This window comes from Dermacentor andersoni, chromosome 2 (genome assembly GCF_023375885.2).
Source record: "Dermacentor andersoni chromosome 2, qqDerAnde1_hic_scaffold, whole genome shotgun sequence".
Lineage (NCBI taxonomy): Eukaryota > Metazoa > Arthropoda > Arachnida > Ixodida > Ixodidae > Dermacentor > Dermacentor andersoni.
In genome coordinates, this window is record NC_092815.1 from 256,325,326 (window position 1) to 256,338,537 (window position 13,212).

Here is a 13,212-nt window from a genome sequence, read left to right on the forward strand (position 1 = left end):
GAGTTGAGAATGTGCTAACTTCTGGTGGAGCTCAAAACACACCCTGAATAAAGTCGCTTTTATGTCACAGGCCAGCTGCAGATGCGTGCATTTCACCGCAAGACGATACTACATGAAACAAAGAGAGCACATTCGAAAAAGGAAAGTCAAACAACGCGCTAAAAACCACGCAGAGCATGAACACCCACTTTTTGGAAGCGGAAGGCGTGAACTAGGCTCAAAATAAGAGGTTGTGAGTAGCCGTGGCCCTTACTTCACTACGCCGTGCGTTCTTTGCCACTTCCTCGAAGTCAGTCCACCCGATCCTGCAAATCCACACTTCTTGCGTTGCGCCCGCCGGACGGCAAAGCGAAAACCTTTGTGCCCTCGCTGTGTCTGTTGCGGCAACCGAAGGCGCAGCAGCATGGCATCGCAATTAAGTTCTCGGCCCTGCACATTCTATTACGCTAACGCACTCCGTCAGTCCGCCTGCCGTACTTTCGCCGCGCAGGCCCAACAATGGAGGTCGGTGCGCGCTGGAAAGCAAAAATATACAAAAGCGCGGCGCCTGCTCCGCGCTGGAAAGAAAAAAACATACAAAAGCGCGGCGCCTGCTTCCACGTGACACAAATTGGCCAATGGGGGAGCGGAGGAGGCTGGGGCGACAGGAGGCGTGGAGGAGGACGCGCCAGGGTGAGCGGGGTGGCGGAAAGATCTAAGAATGGCGCTACTTTTGAAAAATTGAGGGGCTTTAGGTTGCGGAGATAATTGGCGCCATCCAGCAGGAGGGAGGAAAAGCAAATCCGTATCCCTTGTACGACCTCCTAGATTGGCGCACGCGGGCGCGCGCCGATTCAGGATGCCGTGCCCTTTCACAGCTCCTCTCAACTCCTCCTTCTTGCCCTCTCTCTCATCTCCTTCAGCTTCGACTGTCTCCGCGCGCGACCGCCAGCCCGGCACCAGCTTAGCCCGCTGCATGACGTTTCATGTTTCGTTATCTGTTGTTATCGGGAACCGTGCGCTGCTGTGCGTTCACCGGCGTGGGCAGTTTCGTCAATTTCGTGGTCCCCCAATAGCTGTGTGCTTGTGATCCGCCTTGTTTTACCCGTCTCACGGCTCGCACCGCTCGTGCATCGTGCAGTGAATACCTCAAAAACAAGCTCTGCAAGGTTGATTCGAGTGCCTAAACACAACAGGTGAGCGCGCAGACCAAAGGGCATAAGAATACGCATGGACACGAAGAGGGCCCAGTGCATGTGTGTGCTCGACGAGTCTCCAGACGTCGTTGCGCCTTGATTGTGCTACACTTCCCTCTTACCGGTAGAGAAAGCTCACAAAAAGATGTTCCTCTTCATTGTCACCTGGTTTATGACTTGTGTTTTTCAGTGCCAGGTCTCACTCTGCAACTTCAGTAACTTGACAAGCTTTGCATTCCGCCCTCAGTGCTTTTTCTGTGTGTCACGTCCTACAAACGTACTAACAACTGAAAAATTACTGTTCGTGTTTGTGTGTTATCTCAGTAATTGCCGATGGGAAAACCGCGCGAACAACATTGGCGTGTACGCATGATACGCTTTTTCTTCTTCTGGAAAATATGAGCATCGGAAGTGTCCAAAATGGAGATTTTTTCAGTTCTTGTTTATTACACAAAGGAGTGCCCAGTAGGTATGAATTAGTGCCTTAAGTGCCGCAATTCTACTCCTAAGCATTGCATACGGGGTGAAACAAAAGTCGTATTGCTGGCTTGTTTTACCTGGTCTTTGATTGATCAATAGGTCTTTCTGCGAATGTTTTCTATGTGCTGCTGCAAAAGTTGATTACCCTTGCCACCGTTACTCAAGTTGTGGTCAAGTGCAAAATATTGTGATAATGTGTATTTGGGTTTTTAGTGCAATGTTATTTTTGTTTTGTCATATGTCTTTTCCATTGTGCTCAGTAGTAATGAACATGTCACGCATTTCATATACTTCTTTGCAGGTTTATAAGTAACCTCTCGTACCTTTTTTTATGTTTGGCTGTCAATCAAACAATCTTAGCATTTTGTTCTATATTTTAGATATTTTAGGTTTTATTGTTGTTGCCGTTACCAGTGAATTTTCCCTTTCTTTAGTTGTCATAACTATGTCATACACGTCTTCCACTGTTGTGCAATATCTCAGTGAGTATATCAGAAGCGCTTCTACACTTTGGTCATTACATAAAAATCTTTTATATGTTTGTACATGGAAAGGCCTTCGCGTTTTCTCGAGTGTTATTTATTTATTTTGTGTTATTTCTCTGTCTGTGAACCTTTATGTTGTTTAGTAGTCATGTAGATGTCATGCCTTTTTCACTTTTGTTTATTTTCTAAGCGTGTATCATACCAAGTTATGCAAAAGTATTTGTTTTCGCAAACGGAAGTCAACAAAAAGAGGCCAAAGATCTGTTGTGTTGGAAGTGGAATTTATATACGTTGAAAATTAAAATTAAATTATGGGGCTTTCCATGCCAAAACCACCTTCTGATTATGAGGCACGCCGCAGTGGAGGACTCCGGAAATTTCGAACACCTGGGGTTCTTAACGTGCACCTAAATCTAAGTACACGGGTGTTCTCGCATTTCGCCACCCATCAAAATGCGGCCACCATGGCCGGGATTCGATCCCGCGACCTCGTGATCAGCAGCCTAACACCACCCTATTGAAAAAATATGTATGAGAATTGTACGAGAACTTCTCTACGCTATTATTGCTCCGTAGACTCTACGATGTCGTATGTCACATGTGTACGAGAGGACATCGTTACTGAACGAGATCGTTCTCGTATGGGTACATTAAACGAGATTATTCTCGCATAGCTATGCTTGACGAGATAGTTCTCGCACGTCTATGCTCAACGATATCGTTCTCGTTTGTGTATGCTACATGAAAATATTCTCGTTCAGCTATGCAAAATGACACTATTCTTGTTTAGCTGCATTCTACAAGTGTTCTCATTTGTGTTGAATGAGTTTTGTTCATGCAATATTTTTGGTGAAGTTCCACACAGTAACATCTACTGCCAACATTACAGCGAGTTAATTTCTATCATGTGAGTCGGCCAATGTGCCAGCTCGGAGACAAAGAGGACACTTTTTAGGGCCCACAATTAACACAAACCATCTTTATTTTGCATCCCGAAGCATGGTGGCCAGGTGCTTGTTCAGGTCCTTCAGCCTCCTTGCCTCTGTATCCACGGTGCTTGGCGTTTTTGAAACAAAGTGCTCGTATGCTTCTGCAAAAAAATGTAAACAAAGCAGCCGGCACTGTTAGATTCTAACAAGCCATTGGAACTGACATGCACAATAGGTGGCTCCACTGCATAACTGAATGGGCTGGTTCTTGCATGATATTGAGTAAAGCGTGAAAATCTCACAGAGAAACAGGAAATAGAAAACACGGAGGCTTATGAGTTTTTTACCTATGTAAATTGATATTTCAACATTAACCACAGCAGTTGAAAGCAAGTGCTCGTCCTCGCATTGTCTTGTTCCTGTCTCTGTTAAATGTTCGTGTTTTACAAACAATATAAATGGCTGCAGAATTGCAATACCAGACCACAGAAATAGTCTAATACTTTTCCACAAGTATTTTACATTAAATGAACAAGTATAACAAGCTCATGCAAGTGAATACACAGATAGCACAGCTCTTTGCTACCGCACTGCGGAATATGCAGACGGAAAACACTGCATAGATGCCAGTGCAGAATTGTTTATAGGAACGATTAATGCACCTTTAATACCACTATAGAAACTAAATGATAGTTTTTGTTAGCGAGCTAGAGCACAGCACTTAATATACGCATACAGCTATGCATGCCCCTGATGTGTAGATGTAAACTGTGTCGGCCCATATGAGAGATCACCTCAATACAACCCGATCTCACCGACAGCCCATTATATTCGTGCAGAAAAAGCACCGTGTGATAGGCATTACTCCTTTAACTTCCAAACACTTTGCAATCCTTATGAAAACATGAGCTAGCAGGACAGGGTCTACTTACTTAGATATGCACCAAGATTTTGTGGTGTCAACGCTGGCTTGGCCTCGCCACCTTCCTTTAGCTTTCGCATACATACTTTTGCTCGTAACACTCCTGTGGATTAATTCCTGTGCCTGCCACAAGCATCGGGCAATCTCCCAGGCAAACGTGCTGTCCGTTTTGGCTTGGTTTACCCACATCCACTTACTAGCACAAATAAATAACCCATTTCGATTGTGAACCTACGAAAGATGAAAATTGCAAGAGATTAGTTACTCATATACAAAAATAGCATATGTGCTCTCAGAAAAAGTATCTTTTCCCGAAATAATGGATAAAAAAGGTAACAGTTATTGAGGGAAACTAGGTTGCCAGACACAGTGATGGCACTCAAGGATAAAACTAAGATATATGCAAAAGGTTCAAAGTTTACATCCTGGCTGTAGGAAAGCCCTAGTCAATGAAGCTTCACTGATAATGGGCCAGGGACAATTCTAGCTCAGAGGATTCACCACATTTAATCCCACAGTCAGCGACAAGCACCTTTTGTACGGGATATACTAGATTTTCTTTACATTTGAGAAGAAGTTTAGGGAAGCAGATGGGAACAGTAGAAAACCACAGTAAAACTTCTTGCATCCTTAAGGAGCTGCTTTGTCCGAGCTAGAAATTTTACCCTTGAGGCTGAAAAAAGTTCTTGCAGTAACCCAGTGAGCTCAAATTACACATGCGGTGAAAGAAGGGGTGTATACAGTAAAAGCTCATTCATTGAAATTTCCCAGGACTGGAACAAAATTCTGAATTAACGGAATGTTGAATTATTAAGGGTATGAAAATAAGAAACAAACGTTCACACAAACACACTTTTATACTGAATTAATCCAGAAATCCTGTTTCTATTTCACACATAAGCAGTATGGGAGCTGCAAATGTCAATTCACGACTGATTATACTGCTTGTAGTGGCAAGGGTGTTGAGGAAGTACTCCTTTGCAGTGCAGTCATAGCACAAGACTTGGTCACATCTTTATCAGAAACGTGCTATTCACTACCACGGGTCCATCCCGATAATTTTTTCACCATTGAGCTGGCTGTAACAGATTGTTCTACAAACTCAATGTAACTGGCTGATTGGATGCCAGCGTGCAGGCCACAGTACAATTATTGTCCTCGATAGCCATCATGTTTGTGAGACTGCGTGCATTGCACCAAGTCACAATGAAAGTGCTACTTGCCACAGTTGACCGCTGCGAACGAAACCGTGGTCATGATCATCACGACTACAGAGTGTGACTATGCAGTTCTGAAAGGCGCCAGCCGCGGGGCGTGGCTGGCGACGTAGGCGCGGAGTAGGTCAATCGCGCGCGCCGGTAACCGAACGAACACGCCGAACAACCACCTCCGATCGCACCCCAGCATTCATAGTAGCCATGCCACGTGTCGCATTCGCAGTTGTGCGAGCAACATGCATTGCCTATTAATCTGTTCTTGCCCCTTCGCTTCTCACTTGATATTGCTGGGAAAGCAGTCAAACTGGATAGTTATTAGACACTGGCAGTCATCTCCTTACCTTCCTTATGAATTGTGCGTTAAATGAGGCTTTTTTCTTGGTGAAAGAGTTCTAGTTTAAGGCCTAAACAAGCTCCATGGCAGTTTGCATTTAAGGAGTGTAAGCATCCTCTGAAAACATGTACATGAGGAACACTGCCGAAAGAGCACTTTAAAGAAAGAACACGAGTGTATTTATCACCAAGGCCAACCCTTGTGTCTTCTTAAATATTTATCAAAAGTCAAACTCAAAACTGATACTAAGGTGCAAGGTGTCCATATCATATTACCTTGTGAAAGCACCGTGGTGCCTGGATATTGTGGGACCAACTCGGACGTGGAGATCAGCACTGATCAGCAACACTGCAGTCTGCTTACAGCTTTTCTGCAGGCCCAGCCACACCTGCATTAAAACAAGTGAGCTTGGTGTCACAAGAGTACTGTATTTACCCGCATAATGATCAGACTTTTTTGTAAAAAAAATGGTCGCAAATTCAGATGTGTGATCATTACGCCGGTTAAATTTCCCGCAAAAAGAATTTTTTTATCCCGCGTTTGCTGCGGGATGGCAACAGGTCAACAAATAGGTGGCTGCCACTGAGTGTAGTGCGGAACACCAAAACAAAAATGGCGGCCGGCGCAGCAAGCTGAACACACCAAATGCGCCGAATGCGATTTTTTTTTTCTCGTGAGTACGTTACATGCATTGAAACAGTTTCTTCCGTATCCGGAATGAATAATATCATTAATATCAGTAAGTCTATGGCAATAACGTAGCCATGTCCACTATGAGGGGGCAGAAACAGATGGGCGCGCTTAGCTGCCAGTGACATAGAAAGACACGGCGGGCATGCTGCGGAAACTGCGGCATTTGTCTTCACTACTATATTAATACAGCACGTTTCCGCTAAGGGTGGGCGAATATCTTAGCTGTATTACAAGTGTTACAAGATTTGTTGCATGCCCACGAGTGCAGATGAGAAGAATCGAAAGGTGCCTTTTTTGTTGTTCTTGACCACAACCATTACAAAGCCTACACATAATAAAGGCAATTTTGGTTGTAGCTTTTTTGTCATGGAAGTGCGGAAAGTGATGAAAGGAATGAAATCGGGCATCTGCTTAAGAATGTTTGGTGCGTGCAGACTGCTTGGTTTGTCTTGAAGAGTTGTTCGCGTAGCATTCGACAGATGGTAAGCGCGATCATTAATAGCTAGACTTGGCACATGACAGATCGCTGCGGCAAGTTCGGAGTGTGATCAACACAGGAAATAAAAAAAATCGAATTTGGACGACAAAATTCAGGGCTGTGATCATTACGTGAGTGCGATCATTATGCGAGTAAATACGGTAAATATAGAAAGTGACACTGTGAACAAAGCAATACTTATTAGGTAAAAATAAGGATGAAATGCTGATATTCGCCCATAGAAAGCTTTAAGTAACAAAGCTTGCAAGATAAGAAAAATGCAATGTATGGGCCATCTGTACAAGAACATTAATCGAAGGTCCCTTCATTTTTTTAGTCCCTTCTCCTCATGCATAGATGGCAGTCGGGTTAAGTAAACTGGGCCAGATTACCACATAGTGTAAGCAAAGGTGGTCACTTTGTGGGCCAATTATGATACCATAGCACGACACGCATCCCTACAGTCGTTTTAATGTGTTCTGTAATGCTAGCCATCTTGTAGGCCCTACAGTGTCAAAGCATCCATAACCCTAACAGCGTTACCCAGTAGGGATAACCAATAAGTGTGCACAGCAGCACAACTCAGCATATCTATCAGGAGGCTTTCGTTACACTTTTACAACTCTCCTCCTATGGCTTCATCCCAATTTTTGTCAATACAAGCTTGAAGCATCTGCACAAGCTGAATGCACCAGGGCACCATAAGAAATACCACATCTTTCTAACCAATTCCATGTTTAATATAAGACTGGCAAGTTCACTATCATGGGTAGAACAAACCAAATTGTTCTGGAATCAAGTAATCTTCCACTACCTGTGAAAAAAAAGCACGCAAGAAAGAGTACGTAGAGCACAGGGGTGTTGATGGATATTAAATATCACTGTCGTGCAGTAGACACTACGTCGGCAAAACAGGCCAATGTATAAATGACTGGATTTGCAACCATGTTAACTGAATGCTCAGGTCATTTCGTGGTCACTTGGTAGTGCAAAGCTCACTTACATTATTTTGTTTGAAAACTGTGCAACCGTGGCAATGTATAAGGACCATAGCGCTGGCGAAATTCGTTAAGATTTCCTGATATGTGTGACAGGGAATCTGCAAGTTGGCTCCACCTCCAGTGGACTATCATATAGCAAGACTGCTTATTTATCATTGTAAAACAAGCGTCATAGTAGCCATGCCATGTGTCCTTTTCGCGGTTGTGTGAGCAACATGCATTTTCGATTTATCTGTTCTCGCCCTTTCACCTCTCGCTTTATAGTGCTGTGCAAGCAGTAAAACTGGATGGTTGTTAGACTTATGTCCTGTCACTTCCTCACCTTTCTTATGAATTGTGCATTAAATAAGGCTTTTCTTTTGGTGAAAGAGTGCTACATTAAGGCATAAACAAGTTCCATGGCGGTTTGCATTTAAGCATCTTCTGAAAACATGTACATGAGGAACACTGCCAGAAGAACGCTTTAAAAAAGAACACGAGTGTATTTATCACCAAGGCCAACCCTTGTGTCTTAGCATATTTCTCAAAACTGATACTGACGTGCAAGGTGTCTATATCATATTACCTTGTCAATGAAGCAAAGCACAGTGGCGCCTGGACGTTGTGAGGCCAACTCAGACGTAGAGATCAGCACCAGCACTGATCAGCAACACAGTAGTGTGCTTACACTCTTTCTGCAGGCCCAGCCACATCTGCATTAAAACAAGCGAGCTTATTCTCACAAGAGTATAATATAAAAAGTGACACTATGAACAAAGTAATTCTTATTAGGTATAAATAGGAATGAAATGCTGATATTCGCCCATAGAAAGCTTTGAGTTAACAAAGCCTGCAAGATACGAAAAGTGCAATGTATGAGCCATCTGTGCAAAAACATTAATCGAAGGTCCCTTTTTTTCGCTTCTGTCCTCCTCGTGCATAGATGGCAGACAGGTTAAGTAAACTGGACCAGACTGCCCTGTAGGGTAAGCAAAGGTGGTCACTTCTTCGGGGAGCAGCCTATAGGCTGCTTCTTGAAAGAGTATTAGAAAATGCGAATAATGCATGTATGCATTATTCACAAGAGGCCTTGTTTCTCTGAGAATGCCACAGCCAATCACATATTTCAAATTGACCATTTTAAAATGCATGCAAAGTACAGCATGGCTTTGAGGGTACCCCAGACTACTGAAATTCACATCAGCCAAGTTCAGCAGACAACACCATAATTAAGCCTCCAGAAGTTGTGCATTTTACTGCAAGTTAACAGAATAATGAGGAAGAGAAGGTGAGGGAGATGGTGCCACTATAGCATAGTTCAAGCTCTATCCCACATCATGTGCAGAAGGGCAAAGAATGCCCAGCTTTCGGTTATACTCGCACCTGTGACCACTGCACCATGTTGACTGACATGCGTAACAAGCAGTTTGTGATACCACGTTATTACATCCTGCAACTGACGTGACATCAGAGATCAGCTTCAAGCTTGACGCTATGCTATACTAGGGACAGATAATGAACTGGCTACATTAAAATCTAAAGCAAAAGTGTTGAACATTGTTTGCCAAACCTGCCAGCCTCTGCACTTCATATTTTGCAAAAATTCTAGACAGAAATCCTGTGTTGGAAAGACAGCATGCACTTTCCTAAAGCTTGCTCTCAGCGCCCACATTTTTCTATGCATACATTATTAACCACTATTTACCTTGACACGCTGTACACAAACAGCACACTTGGAAAAGCAGAAACTAATCGGGAAAGTTGGCAGGTACCAAATACACAAATAGAACCTAGAACACATAAATGGCTGTGACCGTTTTGTACGTACCTTGTCAAAGCAGGCAGATCAGATGCTTTGTCGTGCTGTTCAGGCTGCATAGTGCCGCAGTCTCCTTTGTGGTGCAGAGATGCCTCCGTCTCAGGAAATTGTGACATCCCTAAACAATAAATGTTCAGCTTATTGTAATCACTGCTGAATCTGCAAACTTGTGATTTAACAACATCGCGTCAAATTGTGGAAAGCTCTCGTACAGCCAGCTACAAGAAGCTGCATCCGCTTAGACAAATAAATATTTCATTCTTACATCACAGGCGGTTATTAAACGTGTCAAAGGCACGAAAACAAACAGAACACTAAACACGAGAAATACAGGTTGTCTTGGCGACAATCTATAAGCATCAAAGTTTGCATACAAGCTAAAATCTTCTCACGAGTCAGATCATTTGGATGCCGTCGCGCGTTGGCGTTAGCTGTGAAAACATTTGCACAACACATCAACGTACTTCTAGAATTGTCTATACGATTTCTTGCTGAGGAATTACGTACAGAAGCAGTGACATTCCCTGCTTGAATTTTTGTGCCCGTTCAGACCAAGCGATGCCCCGGCGCTAGCATACTTCATAACAAAAAGAAAATAAACAATAGATGAAGCTCTTAACAACATCAATCTCGGGGTAATTTTCGTGAAACGTTTTCCTAAATGTGCACTACGATATCGAACGAACATTAGGGAATCACTGTCACTGTTTTTGTAGCTGTACTAATCATCTTCTGCTGCGCATGACAAGGTACACTACATGAACCATAAGAATGCGCTAGGCGCCGGACTTACCTTCTGAGGCGAGCGCTCCTTCGTGTCCGTTCACGCCGCATCGACTGCACCAACAGTCCGTCCAACGTAGTGTTGAATTGCGGTGAACTACAGTACGCGATAGCACAACTATCAACACATTCTTCCGTGCACTGTGAGCCGATGCGGGAGCGGCGAGAGTACACTTCTCATGAGCCGGGCACAAAGAAAGCGCGTGTGGACCGCACTACGATAATCAACAACGGCGCACAGCAAGATACATACAGCGAGCTAATAGCATTGCACAGGACCCAGGGCTTAGTGATCGTTAATTCGCACAAAAAATGAGCACATGTTCTCTACGCACCGCGTAAATATGATCAAACGATCAGTACCACATCGACCGCCCGGGCCGCCGCAACAACGTTTATAGATCCTCTTTAAGTACCCCAACTCCTAGCCTATGCGCACCATTTAGCCCGCTACCGTTCACGCCACCGCAGCGCTGCCATCGACCTCCGCGCCAAGCGTCCAAGCGTCGTCTGCTATAGCCTGGCACGGTTATAGGTGCTTGTCGCGGCACTCGGCATTTACATGGTGCTCGCTGAATAAAGCAGCCGTTATTTCTTTCTGTTGTTGTTTAAGCTGAAGTATAATATTTTACAGACACCATACCTGGGGGTACAGGTCCGAAGAAAGGAATGAGATGAAAAAAAAGTGGGCCTACAAACCAAAGTGCGCACGCAATGTTAACGCTCGGTGACCCACACTTCGCCGGTACTGGCGTCTCCGTGAGCGCAAAACTTGAACCGGACGCAAAAGACCTCGACCGCCAGCCACGTGCACGAGGACAGTGACAAGGCACACGCAGTGAGAAAATAAAATCGGCTACAGCACAAGAAGCGCAAACACCCGCAACTAACCTGCACATGTCAGCAGAGCAGCACCGCTCACTTGGTGCAGAGCTCGACCGCAGCGCCCTCACAGTCCCAGCAACAAGTCGCGCCTTGCTCGAAAGGAAGAGTCGTGCAACTGAGAATGTAATTATAGGTCTCGGTCCGAAATGAGGGGAAATGACGTCTTTTGTTTACTTCGCCGTCTGTGGTTCCGGTAACCGTGATCGCATGGGTAGCGTGGGTAGTACAGGCGTATTATTTCAATGTTCTTGCGTGTTTTAGGCGACCTTTTTCAACAACTTTGCTGACATTGCTTTCAACAGCGAGGACAACCTGTGGAGCAGCCCTATCAATCGGACAGGGCCGTAAAATCTGTTTGGAGTTCGCAGCACATCGTCGTTTGGTTTGTGAATGTTAGAAGGTGTTCGTGATTCTCAGCGGCGTAATCGACGACAGATTTGGCGTCGAGTGGTGTACACTTTGTTCAGGCTTGTTGTGCGCCGTTCTACGGATGTGTACTGTGGTGTTGTTTGTGCTTCGGGAAATGGTGCCACGCCGGCGGGATTTGCTTTCTTGTAAAAACGTCCGTACCGTCTTCGGCGAGTGTTTTCGGAAACTGCTCGCCTTTTGTGCTTGTGTGTGTGCGTGTGCGCGCACGCGCGCGCTTCTGATATGCGTCGAACGCGTAGGAACGTCCGTACAGTCTTTCGTGAGCGCTTTCGGAAACTGCTCGCATTCTGTCTGTGTGCGCGCGCTTGACATTCGTCGTTATTGCGATTTGCAAAGGTGTTTTTCATTTGGTGACTGCGTCCGCGAACGCCAGGATGTGATACGCGTTCGTCATTTAAAGACCCTGCTTCAGTGTAGGGTCACTTACATTTTGGTTGCTTGGAGGTCAGCTTTCAACACATGGCAAGGCATTCCAGTGCGCTTAACCATCATTGGCACACGAACTGCTTTGTCATTTCTGCTTTAAATTTAAATTCAGTTTTGTGTAGTATGTAGGCAGATAATGGTCACCAAGTTGCGACGCTCATCTCGTTTTTTGCCACTGCTGTGCACATATGAGTATTTTTTACTAGGTCAAGCCCTCTTAGCAAGTTGTGAAACACTTAGTGCAAATAATTTTTCACAGCAGTAACTGTGATCATGACCACGATTGATCACATGACATTTTTAGGGATTGTTATTGTTATTACCACATTTTCTTATTTATTTGTGACAAAGTGCGATGGATCTTGACTGCTATTTTGGCTATCTGTTCACCAACCTATTACACTGTTTTGTGGTTGTGCTTTTTATATTTATATGTGGGCATGCATGGCCAATCTCATGCCTACCTTCTACAATTTGACATAAACAGGCACTAACATGCTCTTAGCAGATTTGTATTTGACAGTATTGTGGTTGACGCACTTGGCTATTAGGAAAATATGCAGGTTCAAGTTCACCCATTACTACCTCTGACTGATATCTCTGATGCAAAGCAATATTATTAGGATGTGACAAAGCGCATGCATAATTTGTCACTGCTCAAACTGCCTGCAATAAACTTTGCCAACTCGTCCTTGTTTGAAGTGTTTCCAATGTGCTATAATCGCATTGCCAGATTATTTTATTGCGTGCACAAACATATAGCATTTTATTATGAAACTTTGATGGTACCCGACTCCTATATTGCAATAAAATCTTAGGCAGATCTACTCTGAACAAAGGATTCATTCTCTGATGGTAGCTTTCGACAATATCATGGTGCTATCCAGTGCCTATTGGCTGGTCGAGGAATGCGTCATGCAAAGGCAGTAGTATCGCCATAAGTGTTCATCCGAGAATATGTCCCCAAGTGAAAATCATTGCATCAAAAGTACCGACAGCAGCTTTGATGGGGATGTATATGTGTTCGTTGCATGAAATTCCAGAAGTTGAACTCTGAACATCTTATTTGCTCTGTAGTTTATGCTGGTATATATGTGTCACAATGGTTCAATGTGATCATGCAGCACATTGATCACGCTCTTGCATGTACTGCAAACAACTCATCATAAATCTCACT

At 44.2% G+C, this 13,212-nt stretch overlaps 1 long non-coding RNA gene across 2 annotated transcripts; it reads right to left on the bottom strand.

Annotated features, from left to right (window-relative positions):
• Window positions 1–3,104: 3,104 nt before the first annotated feature.
• Window positions 3,105–11,246, bottom strand: LOC126539744 (uncharacterized). Of its 2 annotated transcripts, XR_007601367.3 has the most exons (6): window positions 10,306–11,246; window positions 9,522–9,630; window positions 8,280–8,406; window positions 5,818–5,930; window positions 4,002–4,222; window positions 3,105–3,230 (listed from the first exon to the last, which is right to left on the bottom strand). It is a non-coding gene; the product is annotated as an uncharacterized lncRNA (long non-coding RNA). The 2 variants fall into 2 exon arrangements; XR_008614337.2 differs by lacking the exons at window positions 3,105–3,230; window positions 10,306–11,246 and adding an exon at window positions 10,020–10,288 and having other exon boundaries at window positions 3,237–4,222.
• Between the last annotated feature and the right edge of the window lie 1,966 nt (window positions 11,247–13,212).